Raw genomic sequence first — 18,873 nt, 5'->3', positions numbered from 1 at the left:
TGCATTAAATTAACGCAGGAAGAAGGGAAGGCAGGACGGGGTGCAGATTAAACAAGGTTCCGCACAAGTTGTTAAATGCGCATCAAGGTCACATGCAAGTTTACTTCCCTCTCCTGTCTACTGTTTATGCCTAAGTTTCCCATAAGGAAAAAGACACCAGGAGTCGGCTGAAGGCAGAAGGGCTGAAGTGTGGACTGCGTGAAGAGAAGCCGTTGCCGGCTTTCCAATCAGAAGAACACGATGGTCAAACTAAGGAACGCTCTTTGTGACTCTGCGGGCACGCATGTACGCTATGCTACCCGTGAGATTGAGTCAGTTAACGCGCGCAATTCTATTGTGATGGACGTATGAGGGTCTGACCCCGCTTTTGAGGTTTGACCACGAACAGCTCCTACGCCTCACTGCTCCTTGTTGCACGTGTGCTCAGCCAGCCAACAAGTGAGCCTGGGTGCCTCGCCCTGCAGGGCCTCTGGGGGGATCAGGCGACGCCGGCCGCTGCCCGCACACGGGGGCCAATCCCCGCCTCCTCCAGCCATGAGAAGTCCGACACTCTCCTTTCCTGTCGCTTTCAAGCGATTTTTGGGTCCGCTCGGGATCTACCGTGCTCCCGCCAGCAAGCCTCACTATGCGAAGAACAAACCTGCTCTTACCCTCTTGCTGTGGGCGTGGCATCACTAGTTTGGACACGGCAACCAAATTTTGGGGGTTGGGTGGAGAATCCACATCGTGACCAAGGTTAGCCACAGCCACGGAAACCTTGCAGGGACACCAATTATGTCCTGCAGCGGTAACAATAACGGGTACGGGCATATCCTTGCCAGCATGGAGGTCAAGCCACGCGGAGATGGGGCCCCCCACGTTGGGGCTGCATGTCCGCCCGTGTGGTTCAGAAAATGAGGCGAAGGACCATAGCGTCAACTCTTCGTGGAGGCACACAGAGCCAAAAGCAAGACCCAGGTCATTCGTTACAAACATGTGTTTGCCATTTGCCTGTAAAGGCCACGGGCCACGGTACGTTCAATCTTCACAATTTTTGAACTCCTGTAATAAACATTCCGAGAAGCCGCACTGTATCCATAAATGTCACACTCAGCACCAAGCAGTAAGATCCATGAGGGCCATTTCGGATATGTCCCTCATGATAAATCATGACCATGCAGACACTGATGGTGGTGATACCAGGCACAGCAAGGCACATCACCCGTGCGTATCGAGGGGGGGGGGTTTGGCTCCAACTCTAATTTAGTCAGTGTGAAAATGGTAATTTACTTAATGAGGTGAAACAGAAGAAATAAGACAATACAACCTCCACTTATATTTTGAAGGAAAAATGCCCCTTTTGGCATTTTTTAAAAAGTTTATTTGTATTTATTCTGAGAGAGAGTAGAGACCAAGTGGAAGACGGCAGGAGAGAAAGAGAGAGGAAAACAGAATCCCAAGCAGGCTCCACACTGTCAGTGCAGAGCCCGATGTGGGGCTTGAACTCACAAACCTGGAGATCATGAGCTGAGCTGAGATCAGAGTCAGGTGCTTAACTGACTGAGCCACCCAGCACCCTTCATATGATAATTTCTAAGTAAAATCATACAGACCAAGCAGTTAGCAGAGAACTAAAGGGTTTACTTCCTTGAGTTATAATTAGTATTTTGCAAAAGGGTAAGCCATCATATACCTACCTTCCAAATAAACCTTTCATAGATTTAGAAGAAATGTGGCATGATTTTTTTTTTAAATGTGGTATCCATGATAACCTCTGTGGACACACAACCTGTATGTAAACATTATAGCAGTTTTACTGATATTTGCCCAAACTGTGGAAACGACCACGATGTCCCCTAGCAGGTGAATGGGTACAGTCTCTGGCTTCCAGGCAACGGACTGCTATCGGCTGAGAAGAAACGAGCTTCCGGTCATGAGAAGACACAGCATTTTTAGGCGCTCAAACCACTGTGTGCACTACTGGAATGGTGGATACGGGTCATCATACCTTCGTCCGCCTCCACAAAGCGTGGGGTCCGGTGGCCCCTAATGAAAACTACCACCCCTAGTTGAGAGCAGAGCTTCAACGTGGGTTCATCAACCACAAGAAAGTTACAGCAATAATTCAGGATCGTCTCAGGCACAGAAGGTGCACAGGAAAGGGAATGTATGAAAACTGTTCCTTCTACTCAATTTTTCTGTATATCTGATTTTTCTGAAAATTCTTCAGAAAACAGTCTATTTTTTTTTTTGAGAGAGTGAGCGAGCATGAGCCCAGGAAGGGCAGAGGGAGGGAGAGCGTCCCAAGCAGGCTCCATGCTGTGAGCGCAGAGTGCCAAGCCCTGGAAGCTTCCTGGGGACCCCGCTCACTTTGCTCAGGCCAGTGACAGTTCCTGTTTCCCCGGCACGGTCTTTTCATCTCCAGGTGAGCCTACAGGTGCGCTTAACAGATAGACTCCGTCTACTCCGCATCCCAGTGTCCAAACGACCGTGGGAAGATACTTATTTCCCTTGTGTCCATCCATTCTTCTTACTCATCGCCGAGACGATGCCTTTATCTTTTTCATCAAAAGTGCCCTTACAGCTGGGCTGGGTTAACCCAAGGCCCGCAGCTGAAGCCGTCGGGCATGTACAGACCGCAAAATATTTCCCCGAATCTGCGCAGACATGGTCAGATTTCTGCTTTCCTTTTCCTTCCTTCTTTCCCAAAAGACCCCTCTGCATCCCACACAGTTTAGGTCTGATGGCGGAATCTCCTTTGTAAAGCCTGAAGCCCATGAACTGTTCAAGTTTTCATACGATTGATCCTGCAAAGCTCTAACATATTTCTCTCCTAAAACTGCTGAACGGAGCTCTCCCGAGAGAGCAAATGATTGTGTGTGGTTCTCGCCTCCGGAGCAGCACATGGCGAGTCAGAGGTCCACAAATACGGTTTCCCACTGAGGTTCTCAAGGTATAATGATACCAATTTATACGGCATGATAGTTCTGAATTGCCGATGGTGGGCTGAAGGATAGCTTATAAACGAAATGTGTTATTTCCAAAGCTTTCTCACATTGTTCCCCAAATGAAACAAAGACAGAAAATAAGCCATTTCAAGATCGCTTTGTTATTTAGCTGGGGACACACAAGAGTGAGCTTCTCAAAAAACGGGACCTTCAGATCGGACTCTTGTAAACCAAAAGGACCATGCATGGAGATGTCAAAATCGGACTCCTTCCTTCTTCTCCAGGTCTGAGTGTGGCTTGCAGAGGAGGCCTACATTCTAGAGAGTTCCTTCATTCCATTTATTCACTGCACACACAAGTGTGAAGCCACTATTGAGAATCAGGCAGCGATTGGTCCCTCCGGAGACAGAAGGCTGCCCAACCAACACACTGGCCGTATTCTGACTCTCCGTCAGGCGTGGCTCTCACGGTTCAGCTGTAACCTACGTCCTCAGACGTTACTGAGGGGCACAGAGACCTCTAGCTGTCACCGGCCCTAGAAAGGCAATTCTTTGTCAGCTCATGTAGGGTGAGAACCACACCCAGCACCCCATGGGTTACGGCATGTCTGTCAACGTGCCGACAGATCTGCGGTCCCCGGACGGAACCAAGGTCCACTTAATGCGGGTAAACTTGACCTATCACATCTCACACATCGGCGTTGTTCACACTTTAATGGGCTTATTTATCGCCTTGGGAAGCACGTGAAAGTGAGGACTCTCATTCAGCAATTCTGCGGGGAAGTATGTGAACCTCAACAGTGCCCGTCTGAAGACTGTGCTTTCAGAAGAACGTTCAGGCGTAACTAAATGTGTCATAAATGCCGACATATAATAAAAGGAGAAAGAAAAACACAGATTTCTAAAACCACAATGATAATGAGACGCGGGTAGAGTTTCAACTCAACAGCTAACTTTTTCATGCAGTAAAGAAACATAATACTGTAGATTTTGGATTATCAGGGCAGTTAGGAAACAGAAGAGCCTACGACTTTCAGTGTTGCTTTTCGGCAGACGGCCGTTGGTTCACATTGCTGGCGCTTTTCGCTTCAGTTAGTTCCCGTCTGAGCTCCTATTGTTTCCGGGAAACGCATCCTTATTTTGTGCTGTACCTGGTTGTTACGATAATGTTGTGATTTCCTCCACTAAACCCGTCTCTGCCCTCATCACACTTGTAATGTGTGATTTATCCCCTGCACCTGCATCTGCTCTCACCATCTGGGGTGTTTTGACGGCTCAACTCTGCTATCTTCATGGGTTAGCAATAACCTGTGTGTGTGTGTGTGTGTGTGTGTGTGTGTGTGTGTGTGTGTCTTTCCCAGGGCACGGTGCTTGCTGGAAATAATGCAAATAACTCCAACTAGTTCTCATCTCGAGCTCACCAGTGTCCTGCATCAATGAAGGAAAGACGCACAGAGTGGTGACCGAGTCTGTTCAATACAGTCACACACGTGTGTGGGAGAAGACCCAATGTGGCCGTGCCTGTGGGTCACAGGAAGCCACTCGGGGTCAGTGCCTATGCCCACTGCTTCCCGAGGGTCATAACCCTCATGGCGGGATGGCTGATCTGAACAGCGGGGGATGAGCCTGGCAGGGAACACTTCTGAGAAGGCCGTGCTCAGTGACCATACAGGGCTCTTGATCCATTGTAGGTCCTGGACTTTCCTGTCTGGCAGAAACTGAGGTTTGGGAATTCCAGGGCAGCCCTTTGCTCTTCTGAATGGCCACCGGCTGAATCTGCCCTGGGGGTTACCCAGGCTTTGTCACGGAGTCAAGGTTGCCAGGATTCCCCTGGGACCATTCCTCGATCAAAGCCAATAGAAAGCTCCAGAAACACACCAGCCAGGACCTGTCCAGCAGCACCTCACAGGAGGCCTGCCCTGAAGGACTGGGCAGGCTGGGCTGCGGGCAGAGATCGCCCAGAGGCAAACGGACAGCGTTCAAGAGAACAAACCCTTTTAGAATTCTGACTTGTGATGCTCAACCTCACCAGCTACATTTTTCTTGCATTGGGTTTTGCCATCTGTAAAGCTGAACGTGATACACCCTTTCAGGGACACCATGCACATCACAGGTTGAAGGCGTCCAGGGCACGTTGGGTAGCACACTGCCAAGCTCTTCTCTTAGCTTTTGTTCCTAACCCATGCGACCTCCAGTTTGCTCATGTGCGGGGCTCCTGCAATGTCTGTTTACTGCAGGGTGAAGTGTCGGCTTTACGGCGAGATCACAAGCTCTTAGGAATAGGTCGGCTGTTCCCCCAAGATGTGTCCTACCAGGACAGTCTCTTCTGGAGACTGTGATGTCCAGACAGGACCATCTCAAATGAAACAGCCATGATGACATTGGAAAAACACACAAGATGCAGTGAACTCATGTTGACTTTTTCATCACGGACTTTCTTCTCATCCATGAGCTATTTCCAAAAGCTTGAGATCTCTCCGTGAACCCAAAGCTTCGCCCTGCAGCTGGGCAGACCTTGCGGGGGACCCACACACAGGCGGATGGAAGCCCACGTCGGTGAGGAGGTATCACATGCACGCTAGAAGCACCGATGGTTTACACATCTGGATAATAATAATAATAGTAGGTAGTGTTTCAGAAATTCATGCATGGCAAACACCATGCACTGTGTCCTAAATACAAGACTTCACTGAATCTGATTCATTAGTTCAACTCATTCAAACACAGGAAATAAATCTTTGCAGGGGGACTGTTGCATGTGATCTTCTGACCAGCCATCACTGGCTTGTGACTTAAAAGGAACAGGTATTCAGGGGTGACTGGGTGGCTCAGTCGGTTAGGCATCCAACCCTTGAGTTCAGCTCAGGTCATGATCTCACGGTTCGTGGGTTCCAGTCCCACAGTGGGTCTCACCCTTGCAGTGCTAAGCCTGCCTGGGATTCTCTCTTACCCCCTCTCTCTCTGCCCCTCCCTGCTGTCTCTCTCTCTCTCAGAATAAATAAACTTTAAAATAATTTAAAAGAAAAGCAACAAGTATTCAAAGCTAGTCCTGACCCCTGATTCTGACCTTTCCTTTCAACGCACACATTGGGATTCAGTGGAATATGATCTCCGCACTGCTTTTACCCAATATCCTGGGTCCCAACATGTTTTGTTTCCATGCCTTGAAATATTTAACTAGGAAATTCAGTGCATTCCACGGTTAACTGAAGGGGGAGGACATAATCCCGAGAACACCCCTCTTCTACCCACTCGACTTTCTACAGTTTTCTGTATCTAGTGTTTAACTTTGAGCAGAGACATATTTCCAGTAAACGAGGCAAACTTGGGAAGACAGGACTTGGTGGCATCTTAGAATACAGTAGCTGAAGGCAGCTGCGGGGCTCAGTCAGTTAAGCGTCCGACTTTGGCTCGGGTCATGATCTCACCGTTCGTGGGTTTGAGCCCCATGTCAGGGTCTCTGTTGTCAGTGCAGAGCCTGCTTCTGATCCTCTGTCTCCCTTTCTCTCTGCTCCTCCCCTGCTCATGTTCTCTCTCTCTCTCTCAAATAGATGGTTAGATGGATGGGCAGATAGATCGATAAACATTAAAAACAAAGCACGTACAGAAGCTGGAAGCACATCATCAAAGGTCACTGCTGCACACGGGCTTGTCCTCTAGACAAGGTCTACTGCCTGAGTTAATTCCCCGGGACAGACCCCCCGCCCCTCCGGGCTCCTCCGGGCACGTGCTCCTTGGGAACCCCACACACACCGCTTCATCTCTCCAAGCCCCCTGTCCCACCGGGAAGCCCTACACGATACAAACACCTCCCAGGGGAGCTGTGGGGAGTGAATGATTCCATGCACACGAAATACTTCAGGACGTTCCCAGACGGTCAGTACGTGGTTTTACAGGCTGGCTGCCGCTGCCCAGGACACGTTTCCCACTCGCCCTAGCAGTTGTTGCCATCACGCCCATTACTGAGACGTGACCTCGTGTTTTGTTAATCCTTTTTGGGTTCATCGGGACTTGATTTCCTCGATTATTTATGGTATCAACTTAGTTATGGAAATGATTTATAAACCAGTTTTAAAGTTGCTTCATTGTAATTCGAGATGTAAATCCGAGGTAAAACATCCGTCCAAGCCCACAGACGTGAAATTAGGCTTCGGGCTTTGCAAAAAACGGTTAACGCTCCTACAGAGTCGATGACGCCCAGAGGTTCATGATTTATAAACTAAGTGAATTTGGAGACCCAGGATCGATATTCTACATGACACACTTCCAACCACACACTGCCGGGACATGTCTTGGTCCTGCCCATGCTTCTCCATCCCTCATTCTGTACTCCTCACACGTCTAGGCTCTGGATGCAAAAACCCCTTTCTGCAGAAAGTGGACTACTCTGTCACAAATGCAGTTTTTCTGGAAACTCACAAAGAAACCGAGAAGAACAGGAAACCTACACAATGCAGATGTTTCCTTTATTCTTGCCGCTCTGTCATTGGGTTTTCTGATACTGTGGTTTATGTTGAGCTGTCCACACGTGCATGCCTGCACCACCCACAGAAAGGCAAGGAGAGATTCATGGAGAAAACAAAAATGCTTTGATGAAGTATTAATGTGTAAGGATAAAGCCTTTAAAGTGAATGCATTTGGGGGGGGATGCCTGGGTGGCTCAGTCGGTTAAGCACCCAACTCTTGATTTCGGCTCAGGTCATGATCTCAGTTTGTGAGTTTGAGCCCACATGTACTGACAGTGTGGAGCCTGCTGGGGATTCTCTCTCTCTCTCTCTCTCTCTCTCTGCCCCTCTACCACGTCTTCTCTCTCTCAAAATATATAAAAGTACTCTTTAAATAAATAAATATAAAAAATTAAATAAACGAACACAGTTGAGAGCAGAGCCCAGGACTAACTGTGGCAAGAAAGCAGTGTGTCCACCTGTCAGGTGGGCAAATGGCTGAGACGGGCTCGTGGAGGAACACACAGGAAGGACTGTAGTAGCACCACCCACAGGGGACAGGGGAGAGAGACGGCTGAAGGGTTCCAGCTTTGCGTCCCTGGGGGCCACGACTGCGTGAATCTTCACCCGTGAGTCCCCACATTGGCTCTCTGTGAGGGACTCCCTTCATTTACTCCTTAAAAAGCACTGAGCAATGAAGCATGATAAATGTGCCTGCGGGGCTCAAGCCTAGTAGGCCCAGGGGGTTCCGCTCTCAAAGCCAAGAGGCTCCCCAAGGGCCCAGATGTCTGATGCTGCTGTGCAGACAGCCACAGGGAGCCAGGGAGATTTGCGGAGTGGCTGATCGCCAACGTTTTGACAGCTACAGACCTGGAAGGCATTTTTCTCCTAAACCAAGGGCAAGCCTTCCAACCTCTCCCATGTCGGCTTTGTGAGCAGAACGAGGAACTGATACCAGATAGGAGGCAATGGGCATTTCAGACAGGGAGCTTGGGGGGAGCAGGTCCCGACTAACGACCTGGGAGGAGCAGGCCCTGACCAACGACCTGGGAGGAGCAGGCCCCGACCAACGACCTGGGAGGAGCAGGCCCCGACCAACCAACGACTTGGGAGGAACTGGTGCCCTGACCAACGACTTCCATTTCCAGTACCACCTAGACCTGTCAACCAGCAATGAGGAGACGTTGTCCACATTAGGAAGAGCTGTGGGTGGGGACCATGGAGCTACTAACAGGCTGGGACATCGAAAGCTTTCTTCCAGGAGAATAAAGACCCCACTCCAGGAAACGGCCATTCTAGGATGGACAGTGTGGCGCATGGCGTGAAGTACAGGGGGAGGTCTTGAAAAACGGTGACGGACCAAAGCAGGCCGAGCCACATTAGCTACGGATTCCTGGGCATTTGGTGAGGCACGGTGGAAGGAGATACGCAGCGAGTCCCTCGCAGTTCAGGGTGGGCACGGGTGTATACTCTGTCCTCCGGATTCTGTCCACACGCCCCAACACGTGTGGCCGTCCGCAGTCTATTTACGCTGTTCTGCTCAAGGACCCCCTTCCTCCTCCCCACATCTAAAGGACCGCAACCCTCCGCGGCCAATGCTGTCAGAGCAAGACCTGCTCCTCTCCGGAGAAGCTCTGTTTTACGCAGACGCACCCCTGCTGTGACGCCCTCCCAGTAACCACCCTGCAGATGACACAAGGCATGTCTGACACGGAAGCATCGACCCTATTTGTGAACAGGGCAACGCCTTGCGTTTCAAAATAACTCATTAGGTCCCTTTCCTTTCCTTCCTCTGCTCTGCTTGCTGCAAGGGAGCACGAAACAAACGCAAAATGTCAAGTGGTATAAACAAAGCAAAGTGTTTCTTCTCAAAGTCAGTTCTCGAAGCTTCCCCGATTGTCACAGAAGCTCATTTTCTGCAGCTTTTCTTCCTAAAGTACGGCATGTTTACCCGCTCAGATTCAGATGCATAAATGCATTTATCAGGTGGTTGTTACTGATGCAATTTGGCAGGAAACAAACAGCCACGCAACAAAGGGACCTGACAGCCAAGTTTACCTTCCCACGACTCAAGGTAACATACGTAAAATGCTGTAATTTTGCCGCACTTGGTGTCTCCCGACGACCGTATTACTTCAGAAGGAAAACACGTTACGAGAACCGTGCTCTTCCGATAAGCATTTTCTCCTAACCAGAAAGGTGAATGGCGGGCAGAAGTCACACTTTGCCAAGACTGATTCACCGGGGAGTCTGTAGGGGAATGTCGCTCAGGGTTTGTTTTACAACTTCAGGGATAGATAAGCATCAGGAGCCAATCGGGCACCCCTGCTGCTAGTCACCCTACAAGTGACAGAAGTCTATTACCCCTTCAGTTCTACCCTTCAATGGAGTCGTGGAATACCCAGTGGGCAAGATCTATTTTGGACTGAGAAGGAGTGGTTTGTTTATAAAGACACGCTACTTTATAATCTGTCTTCACTTTTTTCCTACTAGTTGGGAGCAAATAAAATGATGCACAGAGTGCTGCCAATAAAGAAATGTTCCTGCCCACGGGCGTGCATGCCTGTTAACAGAAGAGCACTAGGCCATCGCTGTCTCCAGTCTGCAGCTCTGGCCGCCATATGGAGAGATGCGTCTCCAGGGGTGAGCCCAGCAATCACTGAGACAGACACAGTCAGCAACCAGGAGACTCCGGGCCATCCTGAACCCCCGCTCCACGGGGCTTGTTGGAACTATAGCTCCTTCACACTGTGGGCTGAGGGACCTGCTCCCAGGAGCGCGGAGGACAGAGACCAGGAAAGGTTCTGTTTCCACGTGCTTTCCAGCTCTACACAATGAGAGGAGGGAGTCAGTGCAAGGTGTGTGTGTGTGTGTGTGTGTGTGTAGCCATCACAATCACACCAGCACACAGGTGTATCCCTGGGCATGCTTCAAGACCTCCTGGCAATGAGGTATATCCCCATTTTACAGATGAAGAAACAGAGACCCGTGAGGTCGCTGACCTGCCCAGGCTTGCCAGCCGGGGGGTTCTGGGGGTGCCGCGGAACGTCCCAGATCTGGCCGCAGAGTGCAGCCCCTTCCCCAGCTTCCCGCTGCAGACAACATGCGGAAGCTGCGTGTCATGGGGCCCTCTGTCCCAATCAACACCACACGGGGCATAAAGCCATGCTCCCGGGTCTGAATCCTGCTGTGGGAGCCCGTGGGGGCAGCGCCTTCCCTTCTGTGTGCCTCGGTTTCCCTATGGGCAAAATCCAGGCCCATCCAGAGAGCCCTGAATGAAGACTACTGTGGATGCAGAATGCCCGGAGGGAGAATGTGGCCCAAAGGGAAGACGTGCACGCTTGTTACTAGAGCATCAGGGTCACTACGGCAGGAGGAGGGTGGCAGTGGTGTGGTGACGGGACATTCTCAAGTGGAGGAGGAAGCCCGGAGAGCCAGGGACGGAGGCGGGCACCTGACACCACGCCCCTAAATTAACACAGCCGAGAAGTCTCCGTCCCCAGCAGCCTGTCGAGAGCAGTCTTATTAGGTGGAAGACGAGGCTGAGATCATGAACTGCTTGCTTTTGGTTAAATCATACGTTCAACAAGGTGGTAGAAATGTCTTCCAATGACCTCTACTTTTTTTCCTGTTCCAAGTATAAAAATCAGTATAGTTTTAACACTGGTTGCTGACGATACTGCAAGCAGTGTGGACACACACTAGTCTCTGTCCCCTCCCTTTTCCTAACTCTGTTCAAAAGTGAACCTAATAGAGAGGACCCTGGGGGGCTCAGTTGGTGAAGCATGGACTTCGGTGGCTCAGCTCAAGATTTCAGTTTGTGAGATCGCGCCCCGTGTCAGGCTGTGCTGACCGCTCAGAGCCTGGAGCCTGCTTCGGATCCTGCATCTCCCTCTCTCCCTGCCCCTCCCTCCCGCTCATCCTCTGTCTCTTTCTGTTTCTCAACAAATGAACACAGTGTAAAAAAAATAATTAAAAATAACCAAAGCGAAACTAATCCAGAAGAAACGTGATTTGAGACCATCAAGACAGAGCTGCACGGGTCCCAGGAGCACAGCTGGGCCTTTAGGATGGTGGCGGGCGCACGGCCGGGGGCGGGATGCCGTGGGGGGTCAGCCACCGGCTCCCCCTTTGCTGCCTGGAGGACACTGGGGAGCAGAACAGGAATCTCCTATTGGGGGCACTTGCAGACAGCCCCTCCGTGCGTGATCTGAAGGCTTTGTGCCCCCCGAGGAGCAAACATCCAGTGAAGGGCATGTCACTGCCATCCCTGCATGTCCTGATACGCCTTCGCACCACCCCAGGGCCGGCAGCAGCAGTGTGAGCCCGTCACCCCGCCCAGCGCACAGAGCACACCTCGCCTGATGAGTCAGCTCGGGCGGGCACCATGGGGAGCGACCCCCGGACTCCAGCCACCTGGCTTACAGCGGCCACAGTGGCCTCGATAGCGTGAACTTGACACAGGTCTCACATCAGGAGTCTGACCCTGGGCCTTCTGCCTGGAGGCAAAGTATAGCCTTGGGCATCACAAGCCACCTTTCTGAAGTTCTCACAGGGCAGTGCCACACTAGCCAAGGGCACTGACCACCCAAGACCGGTAGCCATAATAACACGTGGTCACACACACATGTCCTTTCCCATACAGGTATCTCACTGTGAAACGTGACACCACAAACAGATGTGGAGGAAACACAGACAAAAGGCACATAATTCAGTCCTCATTGTCAATCCCCAAAGTCAGAAAGGAGAGGCTGTCACATCCAACCACAGAAATTGACCACATAAGAGTCTATACATAAAACGAAAAGACAAACAAAAAAAAAGCAGGAAAAATATTTGTAACATACAAGTAAACTATTAATTGTCCTTAATATGTAAAGAGCTCAAACAAATCAATAAGAAAAAGATGAACAATCCAATAAAAAAGTGCTGAAGGGATATGAAAATGGAATTCTTTGAACAAAAAACACAATGCTGGATGAAAATGTAGAGGGTTTTTTTTGAAAATTTTTAATGGTTTATTTATTTTTGATACAGAGAGAGACAGAGCATGAGAGGGGGAGGGGCAGAGAGAGAAGGAGACACAGAACCGGAAGCAGGCTCCAGGCTCTGAGCTAGCTGGCAGCACAGAGCCTGACGCGGGGCTCGAACCCACGAAGGTGAGATCTGACCTGAGCTGAAGTCGGAGGTCTAACCGACTGAGCCACCCGGGCGCCCCAAGGTTTTTTTTAACAGCAGGTGCAACAGGAAGGGAAATTACAATAGTTAAATAGCATTTTCACCTGACAAATATAGAAGTAAACATGTTTTCAAAGTCATTATATCTGGAGTTGTTAACATTATGAGAAAATTAGCATTCAAACAAATCATCAATGGCTGTGCCACTGTTGATGGGGTTGAAAGGGTAAGCTGTTTTAGACACTATCATCTACTAGAATTCAATTAAAATATTTTTTCTGTTTTTTATTTATTTTTGAGAGATAAAGAGAGACAGGATGAGCAGGGGAGGGGCAGAGAGAGAGGGAGACACAGAATCTGAAGCAGGCTCCAGGCTCTGAGCTGTCAGCACAGAGCCTGATGTGGGGCTCGAACCCACAGACTGCAAGATCATGGCCTGAACTGCAGTCAGATTCTTAATTGACTGAGCTACTCAGGCACCCTAGAATTCAATTTTAAATACCGCTTGATTCAGCATTTTAATTTTGGGAAACGTCTGTTTCAAGGATGCTCACACCAATTCACAGAAATACGCAGAGAAGAATGTTCACCACAGCACTGCTTGAAACAGAAAGACAAAAAGTTGGTGGGTGACTTCCCTGTCCCTCCCAGAGGAGCGGCTCAGTAAGCTGCAGTCTAAGAAAGATGACCTACAAACTGCAGTGCTGACATTGGGAAATATCCCAGCACGTACTTCTGTGAGAAAGAAAAACTATGAAAAACGTGTGGAGTGTGTGTAAAATCCTCTTAATGAGGACTGTGTCTACACAGTGAAACTTAGTCTGTAAACCATCAAGAAGGCTGTCCCTCAGGGCTGCGGTCACTAACGGCTTTCTGTTGCGTGTGTTGTATCCTTTGATTTTGTAGGCTGTGCATTACTTTGATAATTAGAAAAAGAATTCCAGAAAAACAATGAAGAAAACATTCAAATTAAAAGAGGATGGCAAAGGCATCTTGCAAAAATAGAGATGTTGATGGACAGACACTTCCAAGCTCTGCTCTTGATCTATGCACACCGAGGACTCAACTCTCAGCTCGCCCTGATGTAGGACAGACCCTGCATGCACAGAAAATCCCCCACGTGCACAGAAAATGCCCCAACATAGGAGCACAGAAAGAAGACAGACTGAAGGTCGCTCAGTGGCCTCTCATCCCTACTGTGTCCCCCAAACCATCGCACACAAAGGGGGTCCTCAACACACAGCTCAGAAAGTGACAATAATGGAAAATCTTGGCACAGGCGGTTTTATTTTCATTTATCACAGAGTCGTTCTTTTCCTCCTGCGTGGAAGGTGTATGCACCTCAATAAAATTATATTCCAGGAGCGACATCACTTATATGATTTTGAGGAAGCGCGGTATTTTCAAAGTATACATTAAGTGCTCCCACATGGCTGAACTCCACATTTCCTGAATTATTTGCACATGTCCTGAAGTATAGCATATACCTTCGCAAATCGAACGTGATTTTTTCCATCCTGTCTCTTGGTTAAATCGGTTTGATGAGACTGTGGACAGAAAATTATACATAAGTGGGCTGGTCTTGGACATCCCTTTACGATTTCTGTGTTGTCCTCACTTGCTAGATCTCTTCCCGAAGTTTCAAAACCCTTATTGTGTAGCTCACATTCAGGTAAACAGTGGTTTTTAAGGAAAACTACCTCATTGCTGTCTTGGCTAGAGTCGCTGGAATAAAAAAAAAATGTGTTCATTAGGCAGAAGTGGTGTGACATCAGACCATGCCGAACGTCCCTGGGAAGCTACTGTCTCTCTGTGGGCTCTATTACGTGATTATCTCCGTCACAAGGGCTTACGAGAAAAGACCGGAGGTCATATTTTATCTGATTCAGAGCTAACGTGCCATTCCGAGCGCATAGCTAACATTTGATAGTCTGGGATAAACCAGTAGAGGACTTTTTGGTTTCTAACTAAACATCAGTTTCCCCTTGGGGGAATTAGCATCCATACTGAAGTTATTGAATTAAGCAGATTTTACAAACTCATGCATTTTTAAAAGTGTGCTATTTAGGATAAAATTGAAGGCAAATGAAGTTCAATAGGACCTCACGTAAATACACATACACTCACACACTTCAGGCAACTTCAAGTCTTCTAAAAATTCCAAAAGGGAATTTTCAATGAAGAGAAGCACCAGTGTGAACATAAAATCCAATTTGTTGCTTGAGTTGAGTTTTAATAATTGTGTCATGGACGCCTTGGGATTCAGAGATAGAAAGTGCCGGCTGAATATTTAAAATACACTCTGTACATAAACGGAGTGGTACGGCTAACCATAGGAGGTGACCTGGGGAAGAGCTGGCAACCTTAGCTCGTCACCAGGTCGTCCCTGGAGTAGGGGCTTAGGAAAATGCGCTGACCCTGCCACATAAATGATAACAGATTTTGTTTAATTAAAAAAAAAAAAAGCTACGAGAAATATCTACCCTCCTTAGGATTCAATATAATGTGGCATATGTAATTTCAGCAGGTTTCCTGTTTCACTCATATTAGCAATGAGTTTGGGGATATCATCATCATCATCATCATCTTATTATTATTATTATTATTATTTTAGGAATCATCACACTTAATGCTACCAAGGGTAGAGTGAACTGACACAATACATTGGCACAAAGAAGTCCCATTTCTGGTATTGATCTTTTAATCAGTTTTGGACAAGCTCCTTTTACATCTCAGAGATCTTCCCTTTATTTTATGTAGCTACTGCACATGCTTGTAAACTGGTAAGTCACTGGCATTTTTAGTTTGTTATCTTTTTTGACATCAGGAAATTTTACATTTTATGTAGTTAAATCTAGCAATATTTTGCTTTATCATTTATTGCTTTGCTTTTAAGCTTATAAAGAGTCTGCTCAGTGACACACCAAAGAAAGCCCAATATATGTTCTTGCATTCTCTCATGGGTCATTTTTCCAAATTCAATCTGCAAGAGGCATTCAGTTCCATGAATGGGGCACAGCAGCATAGCACAAAGGCAGATTAACATTGTTGGTGTCATCTGTCACCTCCCTGACCTCAGGTCAGTTACTTCAGTTTTCTAAACTATAGCTCCCTAAAACACTGTCTTATTTATCTGGGCCATAATCACTTTCTCCTCTTCTTCTCATCTTTGTTGTTTTCATCTTCTTCTTACCACTTCCTTCATTAACACCATCATAACCATCACAATCATCATCGCTACCATCATCATCAACATTACCACCATCACCACCACCACCACCACCACCATCACCATCATCAATATTATCACCATAATCACCATCATCATCACCATCAATATCATCACCATCAAACCACCACCATCATCAATATCATCACCATAATCATCATCACCATCACCACCACCACAACCATCATCAATATCATCACCATAGTCATCACCATCATCACCACCACTATTATCACCATCACCACTATTATCACCATAATCATCACCATCACCACCACCACAACCATCATCAATATCATCACCATAATCATCGCCATCACCACCACCACCACCACCACCATCACCATCATCAATATGATCACCATAATCACCATCATCATCAACATTACCACCATCACCACCACCACCACCACCACCATCAATATTATCATCATAATCACCATCATCATCACCATCACCACCACCATCACCAATATGATCACCATAATCATCACCATCATCACCATCACCATCAATATCATCACCATCAAACCACCACCATCATCAATATCATCACCACAGTCATCACCATCATCACCACCACTATTATCACCATCACCACTATTATCACCCTAATCATCACCATCATCACCATCATCACCACCACCATCATCACCATCACTGTCATCATTGCCAGCACTGTCATCATCATCATCACCATCGCTACTAGCATCATGTTGTCTTTTAAATGCCAGAAAAACACCACAATGCATGGCACCAGTAGACTAATTATAATGTCTCCAAATTTAGTCATTGTACTGCAATTAACGTTTCATCCATTCTTAGCTGTCTGCCTTGAAAGGCCACCTCTACATTTACATGAGATTCTCTTTCTGGGCTTCCTGTTCTCCTCCATTCTGTCTCTCCTGGACACAGCTCCACCTAGCTTCATTTATTTATTTTTTATTTAAACTCTACAATGCATAGCTTAAAATACAATGCAAATTCAAAACATGTTTAAGAATTCACACCACCTCCAACCTTGGCTGCAGAAGACTGAAGGGTGTACCTGCTCTATTTGAGAAGCTTAACAGTTTTATAACAAAATTCTTCCATGTTCTGCTTCCCACTGCCTCAGAGTAGGAAGTGTCCCCAGCGCAGTTCACTATGATGTGCACTGCAGCTACAAGGTCACAATGAGTCATGTATTATGAGCATTTTCCTCTTAATACTGCCTTCATGCCAGGGAGCTGACAGATAGGGCTTTACTGTACAGAGCTGGGAGCCAGCATGCTTTAGTGTGTTTAGACCACTTCCCTTACTTCCTGAAACCTGCTAAAAACCTGGAACTTTGGGCTGGTGACCAACTCTTGAAATAACTTTCAAGTCTCCAGTGACTGTTTATTTGATAAAGCTGGAAGCAATTAATGAATGTGTGGTGCATAACGGCTCTACATTGCTCCCTGCAAAATACACCATTATTCATCCAGTGCTCCTGCCCAGCCATAAACCTCCAGCCTGAAAGTGAGTGAAGCTAATCAGCCATCCCAATCAGGGGACAGCTGAGCCTGGTGTCTTTGGAGCTTGCACAGTCACAAGGAAAGAGCTAGCGAACATCCTGGCTTTCTAGTCCCTTCATTTGCTCAACACAAGGAGATCGACTGTTAGTCCTTTATCCATTCACCTAAAAGGATGCCTCACACATGTGCACACACAGAATGGGTAGAATGATTCTACCTCTGCCATGTAAACACTTTCGCTTCCTCCCAGGCTTCGAACACCTTCCCTACCATCTTGTTTGGGTCTCCAACCCATCAACTCCCAAGCCACCAGTCCCCCTCCCCAACTCTTCTCATCCCCACACTGTGGTCTGACACTTGAGTCATTCCCTTGCTAATGTACCAATCTCCAATGCTGAAATGTCTTTTGTGATACTCCCTGGAAAATTTCAATCATCAGTCAACGCAATGATCCTTCTTCCTGCCTCTGCATTGGCCTGAAAATCACCTAGTTCCACACCCGGAGCCAACACTCGATTCCTGGTCTCCCTCTGAGCGGAGCTCAGACACCGTCCAATAAGCTGTCCCTCTGCCCACATCCCTCGTGCTTCCTGAAGGAATAGCCAACCCCACTGGCTTCACACTCCTCACACATCACTCACTCAGCGGTCTCTTACAACACTAAAGTTTACAGTGGCTAAATCCACTTGTGACTCTTCACCTGGTTAGGAGGTGATTGTCCTTTGAAGGGTTCTTTACCCCTGAATTTGGATACCCCCACTTCTCCTATCCTCCCTTCTCCACTTCAGGGGTTCTTCTGTTTTGCTTTTGGGGATTCGTCCTATTTTGCCCTTCCTTTGAATGTTCTACCTGGCTTGCCATTTTCAAAATGCATCAGAAATGAGCACATTATTTTCACGCTTTAGAGGAGACTCCATTTATCAAGAAAAGGAGCGTTTAAAAAATTCAAGACAGAAAACTGATGTGTTGAATCCCAAAGGAAATACACAGTGTTACGGCCCAGATTACACTCCTTAGAGAACAAAAGGATGACAAAAGAATATTGCCATTGCTTTCTTAGATTCTGTGATGCTAGTTTTTGAGAAGTAGAAACACAAAAGTTCATTTCTAAAGTTTTACCTTGGATTTCAATGGACATAAACCTTGAGTCACAAGTTACTCAACTGCCTTCAACACACCTGCAAAGCCATCTTATCCACTCCCACGGCTGGACCATTAGCCACATATGTAAGAGAAAGCCAAGTAGGACTAGCAATTTCAGCACCTTGGATAGGGCCACGCCAGTCTTAGGCACCTGTCCCCCATGATTTCACCTTGAAGGAGGACTCACTGAGCCCTTGCTATGCTCCTCGTCTGCAGTCTTCTAGAAGCAGATGTCCTCCACATGAACCCAACCCAAGAGCTTTCACCCAGGCAAACACACTGACTAACTGAGAACTTACTCACCGCACAGCAGTCCTAGGAAGAGTCCATTTTGAAATGGATAATCCATTAGACTCACGTCCAATAAGCAAAACCTTGTTAGAATTATGCTGTATGTTTGAAGGGCTCTGGCCAATATCCAAGGCTCCTCATTTGCAGAGTGTTTCTTGTGTT

At 47.7% G+C, this 18,873-nt stretch overlaps 1 protein-coding gene across 1 annotated transcript in view; it reads right to left on the bottom strand.

Annotated features, from left to right (window-relative positions):
* The window catches only part of STS (steroid sulfatase), a 133,292-nt gene that overhangs the window by 39,339 nt on the left and 75,080 nt on the right, over positions 1–18,873 (bottom strand). The window lies entirely within an intron of this gene.

Source organism: Suricata suricatta, chromosome X (genome assembly GCF_006229205.1).
Source record: "Suricata suricatta isolate VVHF042 chromosome X, meerkat_22Aug2017_6uvM2_HiC, whole genome shotgun sequence".
NCBI classification, from domain to species: Eukaryota; Metazoa; Chordata; class Mammalia; order Carnivora; family Herpestidae; genus Suricata; species Suricata suricatta.
Note: the sequence above shows the minus strand (reverse complement) of the source record. Positions and strands in the feature narration are given on the sequence as shown.